The following is a 9,735-nucleotide window of genomic DNA, read 5'->3' as shown; positions in this document are numbered from 1 at the left end:
GTGACGAACAATACTAAGGAGGGAGCAGTGTTGCGTCAGCGAGGTCACGTGACGCGTTCTCTCGAACCTTCGGGAATTGTCGGGAGATTACTAGATATAGGGTAGTCTGGTATATATAAGAGGGTGACAACGTGACGGGACAACAATGTGTATGTAGGTAATGAATAATTGAACTGCAGTCAGAGTGAGACGTATTGTATTGTTGAAGTCGAGCTCGTGAGACGTGAATTATAGTTTGTTATAGCGCGATTATTGAAGTTGAGTGTATCGTAAAGTTATATTCAGAAAGAATAAACCAGTTTTATTAAGTAAGGACTTGTGTCGCTAAAGTTTCGTTGGAACCAAGTTACGGAAAGTTAATTAACAAACGGAGACGTAACAGTATCAATATTTCCTCCTTCCTATCTACAGAATAACAACAGATCTGATAAGTTATTTATTACAAAGTAGTTGTGAGTTCGTGAGAATGAAATATAGAGACTAGACACAAAGTAAGACAAAATTGATAATAATTTTTAACATCAAGAAAACAAACAAACCATATTTAGTTGGCAGGATTTTCGTCAAAAGAAAGTTAAAAGATTAGATAATTTCTCATGTTTTTAAATGCATTGACAAATCCAAACTACTTTAAAGTCTAAACACTTAAACAGGTGGGTAAAATAATTTAAAATACATATCTGTCAAACCGTATTTCGAGACAGCAATAACCTACTTGTTTATACTATTACAGAAATAAGTGAGGCATTACGAAAACTCCAAAGTTGTTATTTTGGAATTTTTTCCCGAATTCGTTTTACCTAACTAAAGTAACTTTCCAAGTCTCGAATGTCGTAAAATTACAGCTGTTATGAAACTTTTACAGTACGTTGTAATGTTGATAAACATATTACGCCTAACCGTTAGGGTTGTATGAATTATAGTTTTCCCTATGAGACAAGATTAATGGTTGTTAAAAAGCACGTGCGTAATACCATGTACGCACGTAATGTCTGGACAGGCGTACGCGCAGGTTATTCTGACCAGGAGTGATAACATCCCACCGGTACAGTTAGAGAAGAGCGCCGTTAGACGAACTAATGTGTTATCGCGATGTTATTGTAGGATCTGCTTTTAACATATGTGGGTAAGTATTAATTTTGTTGATCCTCGGGAAGTCCGTTTTTAATATTTAGTTTGTTTAACCTTTCATGTTTTTATGCTTATGTCATTACTCCAACATAATCAAAATACACAGTGAAGAGTATAGTACTACTAGTAATACTGCTGCTGTTCTGTTTTGCCTTTTGGTGTTGAAATGAAGTGTTGTACTTAAGAGTTGGAATACTTTTATCATGGCGGCGTTTGTTTATTGAAACTGAAATTAATTTTAAACAAGTTAGAGCAAGTGTACCTTGCTGGGAATTGCCATGTTTGTGGAATGTAAGGTTTTTCTTTAGACAAGACCCAAATTTTGAAAATGAAAGAGCTTCGCAGTTTCTTGTAAGCAAATAATTTTTATTTAACTGTTTTCCGTAAATATAAACGAAGTAAACAAAGGTTTTGCTTATTATTATGACCTTACTCTATATACAATCTGAATGTTTGTTTTTTAAAATTTTATGGTTTTGATTTCAATGCTAAAAAGTATAAATCATGCTACTTGGGTGAATTCAGAAGTTGCTATAATTGTAAATTATATCATTTAATTCTGGAAAAGAACCGAAACTTCAGAGTTACATAAAGCTATGTATGACAAAAATTCAAAACAATACGAAGAAGTGAAAATAGTACATTAAAACATAAGGCGATGATAAGTGTGTTCTTCTTGTGAAGTTATATTTTTTCTACCGCTGTGCTTGCATTTTACGAGGCTTTAAGGAAGACGTACATACGGTAATGTTTTCCTAATCGACGAACCCACGCGGCGAACGGCTGTTTAGCTTGCGATTATAAAACTGTAAAGAGCATTCGTCCAGGGCGAGACCATTTTTAAAGTGAGGGATATAACTGAGGGTGTAGCTTTTGTGTTGTTGTGTTTTTGGCTGGCCCCTGATCTGTAGCTTCGTCATCAAGCACATATTTGTCTGAAATCGATTTTTGACGCTATCAAATTTCAGATTAATATTAGGATATTAATCAATGACGTCTTTTGTGGTGCAGTAACGAATCAGTGATCCGAGTTGGTTCTACCTACGCCACCTATCAAATACTCGTGGCGCAATGTGTCACTTGTCTCGGGCGAGTTATTCACATTGTGGTTACCGTATATTGGAGAATACTGTTGAGTCCGTTTTTGTTATTTTACTGTTTCGGACACAGATTGGGCCTAGTAGTGTCACAGTGATGTTAATATTGTAAGACTTAATCATATATATTTGTGATGTATAGTGGAATAACATGTACTTACCATGGAATTTGGCTCTTGCATGAATATTCTTTGCTGACTGAACAGTAAATTTCAACTTGTACCATATTAATTTTGTTATATTTACTGCCATTACTATTCACCCAAACTTAACATTTTTTAATGATTTATAATTTTAACTTGATATACACTGAGCTGTATATAACGTGTTGCAACATTAAAGACAGTTTGTCTTAGTCAGTTAGTGTGTTCACAACTTTGAATTATACAATCTATACAGACATAAAGACTATAATTGTTCAACTTGAAGTTCATTGTTATTTACTATCACTATTATTGTACCAATGCATATAAAGGTGTTTTTATTTGCCAGAAAAAGCTGTGTTTGCTGGATACCTATGGGTCAGTTAAAATATTTGTTTCAGTATAATACTACAGGGATTTAACTACTGTACTATCTGGATAGCACTTTAAAAGATACACAAACTACCAATATCAGAAATCTAATAATATGAACTAAAATTATCTACTTGGTCTAATTTCCTTAAGAGCTTAATAGAACAATTAAAACTAACAAGTTATTATATAATGAATCTTGTGCTACTAATTTCACAATTTGAAATGTTTTATTAAGTTTAAGCTCAAACAGTAAAGAACAGTTACAATTAAATTGTCATTTAAACTTAAAGTATGTATAAAACTTGTCTTTAGCATAACATAAATGTTAAGGACAACAATGGACCTGTGGATTCATCTGTGACATCCTGAGACTAAACTAAAGTTTAAGTAAAAACAACTCAAAATGTATGCTATTGTCTCCTAATCCTACCATTCTCGCCATTAACTATACAAGTATAAGGAATAACATTATCACTAAATAGAAAAACTACGAAGGGCTGGCTACTGAACTTAAAAAGGAACAAAATAAGATACTCAGATAGGTATAGAAGTGGACATATCACTTGATTGGCTAATGTTCACATAAAAGACTATGCTTCCTTGACTTTACATGGAGAATAAAATTCCTACACTACTGGCTTCCCCACTCTGTCTATTGAAAGTTTGGTGTTTGAAGAGAATCTCAGTTTTCATCATTGCACTTTTTCTTTAGTTAATTTCAGAATACTACTTTTATGATTATTTTACAGTAGAGTAACATTTTATGATTGGAAGTCCTTGTTCTATTTGTTTTGCCAATGAGGAAGCCAGTATTGTAGGGATTTTATTCTCTATGTAAAGTTGAGACAGCTTAGTCTGTTATGTGATTATTAGCTAATCAAGTGATATGTCCACTTCCATCCCTAACTTGTTTGGTTCCTTTTTGCAAGTTCAGTAGTCAGCCCTACATAGTTTTTAATTTAGCAATATATTTTTTCTTATACTTGTTTGTTTACCTTTTTTTAAACATGGGTTACTAGGTTATAGAGTGTATTCTAAAGGTTTATACATTTTGCATATAATAATAATGATAATAAAATAGGTAGTCAGAGATTGTGAAGACTGTTTTGCTCTATCAAATGACTTTAAAATTATAGTTATAGCTAGAATTAGGTGGGGGCTAGGTCTGTTGAAGAAAGATGATGATGAAGGAAAATTAGAAATCTAGGTTTTGGCTGTTCACTGGTTTTGACTTTTGGATGTTCTGGATATCTGAAAAGTGGCATATACACTGGAAACAGAGTAACTGTGCCAGGTAGCTCTTCCTATTTAGCTTCCAATGTCCTATATGTCTATTAATGTTTTTTTTTTACTCCTTCACTTCATACTTAACATAGGGGTTGCTCCCTAAAGACACCGACTATATAATGTACAAAGCATTGAGTATTCTACATGTTACAGTCATCTAATGTGTGTCTATTATTGGCTAGTAATTCCTGTTTCAACCTGTACTTAAGTTTAAAGGAACATCAGATTCTGTAGGAAAGTTAACTTCAAGGGCTAATAACATTGTTTACACTAGAATTATGATTTTTTTTTTTTAAATATTACATAGAATAATAATAAAATAGATTGTCAAAGATTGTGTAGACTGGTTTTCTCTACCAAATGTTAATGTCACGTCTCTGCTCATTTGTAAATTTCCGGTATAAATTGTTTCCGAAGAACTTCAGCGATACAAGTCCTTTCTTAATTAAAACTAATTTATTCTTTCTTGATACAACTTTGTAATACATAGAATTTTCACAGTCAATACGTTTGCAATCTCGATAACAAAACACACACTTTATATTACCGTCACTACCGTTCGCTTGACTCAATTATTTATCTCCATATCTATCTATCTATGCCATTGCGCTGGTTTTTCTTGTCAAGCTTATATACTAAAAAAAGAGGGTGCCTGGAATAGACTAGAGTTACCAGGACAATTCAAGATCTTTTGAGAATCTCGTGTCATGTTACCAGCGTCACATGACTTCCGCTGTCGTAACTATTGTTGAGGAAAGATGATGATGAACGAAAATAAGAAATCTTGGTTTTGACTGTTCATCAGTTTTTGACTTTGGGATGCTCTGGATAGCTGAAAAATAGAATATACATCACAGACAGAGTGAATATGCCAGATAGCTTTTGATGATTTGTAGAGAAGAAAATCAGATGACCTTTGTATTGCTTTAATATGGTTGTCTGTGCCATCCCTACATAGAGAATGCTAATACACTCTTCCCCCCCCCCAAAAAAAAAGGGATCATGCATCAACACAATCAGTTCACCTAAGAGTCTTAAATACCTTAATCAGATCCCATCTAACTATTCTTTTTTGAAGAGAAAACAATTTCAGAAATCTTAACTTGTACTTGTATGACAACTTTTCCATGTTGGGTATCATCCTAGTAGCCTCTTCTGAACCCTTATCAACAATTCATTGTCCTTCTTAAGGTAAGGAACCCAAAAATGAGTGCAGTACTCCAAATGTGGCCTAAATTATAGCCTCTTTAGACTTGTGTTCAGTATTTTTGTAAATATAACATAAAATCCTATTTGACCTAGTAAAAGTACACTGCTTGGATGTCTGAAGAGACTGATCAACCAGAACAGGATAACTTGTGATATGAGAGAAGGTAGTTCACATCTCTGGTCACATCTGTTGTTATTATTGACAATCCTCACAGTAGAAATGGGTTGTAATGCTTGGCAGTTTAGGGTATTAAATATTTTTTGTTTAATATGTACTTTAAATTGTAAACAGTGTGGCAATGACTTGGTACTGTTTAAACCTAATATATTTTTGCGTCAGCAAGGTCGCGTGACTATTATCACACCACCCGTTTTCTAGAAATATCCTGTTCCTTCGTGAATGCCCTAGCATTTAATAGATTGGGGATAGCCTGGTATATATAGGATGGTCACAACGTGACGGGACAAAAGTGTTTATGTAATGAGTAATTGAATGTATGCGGACAAAATATTGTTGGCCATGTGAAACGTGAGCATTTATTATAGAGCGACTGTTGAAATTAAGTGTATCGCAATGTTATATTCAGAAAGAATAAACCAGTTTTATTTAAGAAAGAACTTGTGTCGCTAAAGTTTCGTCAGAACGAAGTTACGGAAAATTAATTAACAAACGGAGACGTAACAATATACTTACCATTTCTGTCAACATTTTTTTATTTCAGCTTAAAAATGAAGCAAAGGTATTATCATGAAGAAATTTAATATATTAAATTAGATATAGTCAGAATGTTTTTGTTACTTATTGTTTGATGATTTATAAATTTTAATATAAGCACTACAGTTGCAACTCAGAATATTAAATCTGTATCACCAAAATATAACTGTCAATTAAATATGTTTGAATTATGTCATGTCCTTTGACATATCTTAAATTTAAATGTTAAAAATTGGAATTTAAATGTTTTAAATTATCTTGACATATGCAAGTTAATTATTGCTTTATTTGTGTAGTACTTGATTTTAAAAAGTATGTTTGAACTTGCATTTAATAATGAACCTGATTGATTTTTCCTGGTTAGGCCTGACTGAACCAGTTATGATTATCTGAAAGTTCACCCTACATGGCCCAACTTTGATGTTTTTAACCCTTTTTTAAAGTTTTCAAATGAGCCCAAGAAAGATTGCTTGCAAAAAGTTGTTATTGCATTCTGGCTTTCATATTTAAAAATGTACATACAGTAATTTCTTGTACAAATTTGGAGTAAGTTACTTCATATGGGATAATATTAATGTGCTTACACTAGTTAATTAAACCCTTTACTTTTGACTTGCAGGATTTTCAAATTTTAAAATCACCTGTCTGTTCTCAAATGTAATTACTGAGTTTGTGAGATACAAGTAGTTATCTTGTGGAATTGTTTGTTAGCTTAGGCCTTTTCAAGATTTGTTTTTATAATGCAGGTATGAAGGCTATGTGAAATTATTTTAAAACATGAAAAGTAATTGAGTTACCTAGATTATGTAGTCTTTTCTCATTTGCATTTCTTATAAATATATCTTTGTCATTCTGGGATCATCAACATAAGATGAATATTTGTTCATAATGCCACATTATTTACTGATTTTTATGAGTAATAATAAATTTATATGTATTATCACTGAGGAGAAGTATACAAGAGATTTGAAATAAACCTATAATATTTTATATATTGTGGAAAATTACATCTTGCATTCACCAGTTTCTATTAAAGTAATTTGTTTTTTGTAATATTATTCATCTTGTGCTTGTTTCATGACGAAAAACAATTTATGTGTTTATTGAGTTTATAATTTTAATGAAACTTGTAATACCAAAGCATTTTGTAAAAATCTATTATACTAACCTACATTTTATATGCATCAGTATCAAATTCATATTGATGTGTTGAATACAGTGTTTATTTCATATTGTAAAAGCTAATATAATTGACAGTCAGTAGAGATACCAGTATAATGCAATACTCTTAACTCCTCTGAAATAGCCACCTACTGAAAGCAAAACAATTCCTGAGATATCATAAAACAAATAATAATCATAACCATTACTATTTTTGTAACCAAAAAAGAACTGGAGCTAAAAAATAAAGCATTTTTCTTATCTCGGCAAAATCCAGTTAGGAAATCTTGGGAGTGCTGTAAGCACACCCAGTGGCATATGGGACAAAGATCAAGCTGAAAATGAATTTGGAAGCAACAAGAACAAAAATAAAAATGGAGTGAAACTCCACCTCAAAAATAGGCCTGACAGAACTAAATTAAAAATTAGCTAACATGCATATTCAAAGATTTACTGATCATATAGTAGCATTTAGCACACTTACACATTTCCATAATTATCCTGTGTATATGGGATACTGTTCTTGTCCTGTATATCTACTAACACAGTGTGAAAATACTCAGTCCTTACTAATTAATAGACGCCAGACATATAACAGTACCGGTTCTCCATTAATTGTTTTCTGTAAGGAGTAATTACTCCCAGAATTCTGTCTGTGGAATCAATATTAATTTTTTTTACAGAGTGCACTAGTAACATTTTATGATAAAAGGTAATTTAACTAACTATGAATTATTTTACTATTTTGAAGAGTGAAATTTGACACATGATTAACTTAGTCCATTAAATCACCAGATGCAGTCATAATAAACAGAAATAATGACATTAAAAATTTTTCTTTTAGTTTTAACACAAAATTTACAGGCCCAATAAAGCATAAAGGTGCATGTTTTTCTATCACTTGTTAAGTAGGCTTATCAAAGTACTCTTAAGAAAATCAGAAGTTAAGGGTTTGTAAACAAAATGTATATGGCTATACAGTATTGAGGTGCATGTTTTCATACAGTACCTTTTTTCTTTTACTGATAACTCTAGCACACTTAGTAGTAACAACTCAATATATTTTCTAAGGCCATAAATGGCTGATTTTTGGTTAGGAATTACATCAGTATGCCCTTATCTGGAGCACTGCAATGCTAAATAAGACACACACACACACACATATATATAATAAGTTTTTCACTCACTTACAAATACTTCTGATGATTACCATATGTTTAATGCTACATCTATATACTAAAGTCAAAAGATTCACTATCTTTTGTTTAGTCTGCTGTGATATAACTTCTAACATGAGAAAATGGACTTTTATTGGAAAAATTACCATTACAATAATTGTGATGTTCACTGTTAACTTTATGTTGCATGCATTAAGAAAACACAGTGGAAAGAAAATGTTTTCTTTGAATTTCTTACATAAATAGGTCCATGCTGAAAAAAAAGTGTTGTTAAAAATGTTTTGGTAACATTATTCAATTGAGGAACCAACAGAAATAATTCCATGGTTTATCTAGAATGTTACCTGGAAGTAAGAGCAGTTAATTACAGAATTGAAGCATTTGTATGGATCACAGGTCAAAAGCCATGTCATTTCGTTTGTTGACTCGCATTAAAAATTTTATTGGACTACTATTTCATGAATTTATGTTAATACATTTGGTATCAAACTGTTGATTATAATTCAAATTTTAGTATTATACATTATTTAATTTCTTGATTTAAAAGTAAATATTAAAAAAACATTGTTAAACATCGATTTTTGTGTGTCGTGGTATATTGAATGCAGCACTGGATCAGATTAGATGTTTGTAATGTCAAAATACTATGTTTGTAGTTTTGTATGAATTAGGAACTCAAATTACCGATATTGAAAAGCTAGAATATAAAATAAGAACATCGTATCTTTTCTGTTTGCTGAGATATCACTCGTTTACTGAATTGAACACAGTGGCCCTGCTCACCTCTTTCCATTTTTGGAAACGGACTATTATGTACAGTTACTTCAATATATGACATGTGAATAACCAATTGAAAGCTCAGGATGTCCCCCTAGAGGCTTTCTCGGTCATTTTCATGTGTTAGGACACCATCTTGTTCTTTTGAACCAAGATTTCAAGGAAGTAGGTTGTATCTTTAGTCTGCTCAAAATTTAATATTTTTTTTAGACCCAAATACAGCTTAGTTACAAAGCTTGATGAATTGTAGTTGGGTTCTATGGTATCGATATAGTAATTTATGATTTTTTGGTTATTTAATTGTATATATATAAATCCTAAAAAAATCCATAAAGGGATTCGTTAGTAAAAATAACAGATAAAATATAAAGTTTTTCGTGAGAAATGTTTGATAACTAACTGGACATTATAAAGATTTGAAACTTTTCTGATGCATAAAACTATTTTTAGTCTTAAAATGAAAATTACTTTGCATGTTGGATAGGCAACATGCAATAAGATAAAAAAGGCATGAGAAAAACATTGTTTAACAAACCTTAAGACTTAATAAAAAAAATTTATATTTTACATATGAAAGCATTATAATGTTTACTGACAATCTGCCCAATTTCATTAATGTACACATACTAATTTAAAAGTTATAGCATGAAAACTATAACAAG

At 31.6% G+C, this 9,735-nt stretch overlaps 1 protein-coding gene across 4 annotated transcripts in view; it reads left to right on the top strand.

Moving 5' to 3' along the window:
* The first annotated feature begins 1,035 nt into the window (after nt 1-1,035).
* Nucleotides 1,036-9,735, top strand: part of LOC106462027 — a 68,373-nt gene continuing 59,673 nt past the window's right edge. For 3 of the 4 annotated variants that reach the window (XM_022389144.1, XM_022389146.1, XM_013921899.2), the window contains exon 1: nt 1,036-1,126. The gene's annotated coding sequence lies outside the window, so the exon portion shown is untranslated. The remainder of the gene's footprint in view (nt 1,127-9,735) is intronic. The other variant, XM_022389145.1, reaches the window with a different exon arrangement.

Source organism: Limulus polyphemus, unplaced genomic scaffold, assembly GCF_000517525.1.
Source record: "Limulus polyphemus unplaced genomic scaffold, Limulus_polyphemus-2.1.2 Scaffold1077, whole genome shotgun sequence".
Lineage (NCBI taxonomy): Eukaryota > Metazoa > Arthropoda > Merostomata > Xiphosura > Limulidae > Limulus > Limulus polyphemus.
Note: the sequence above shows the minus strand (reverse complement) of the source record. Positions and strands in the feature narration are given on the sequence as shown.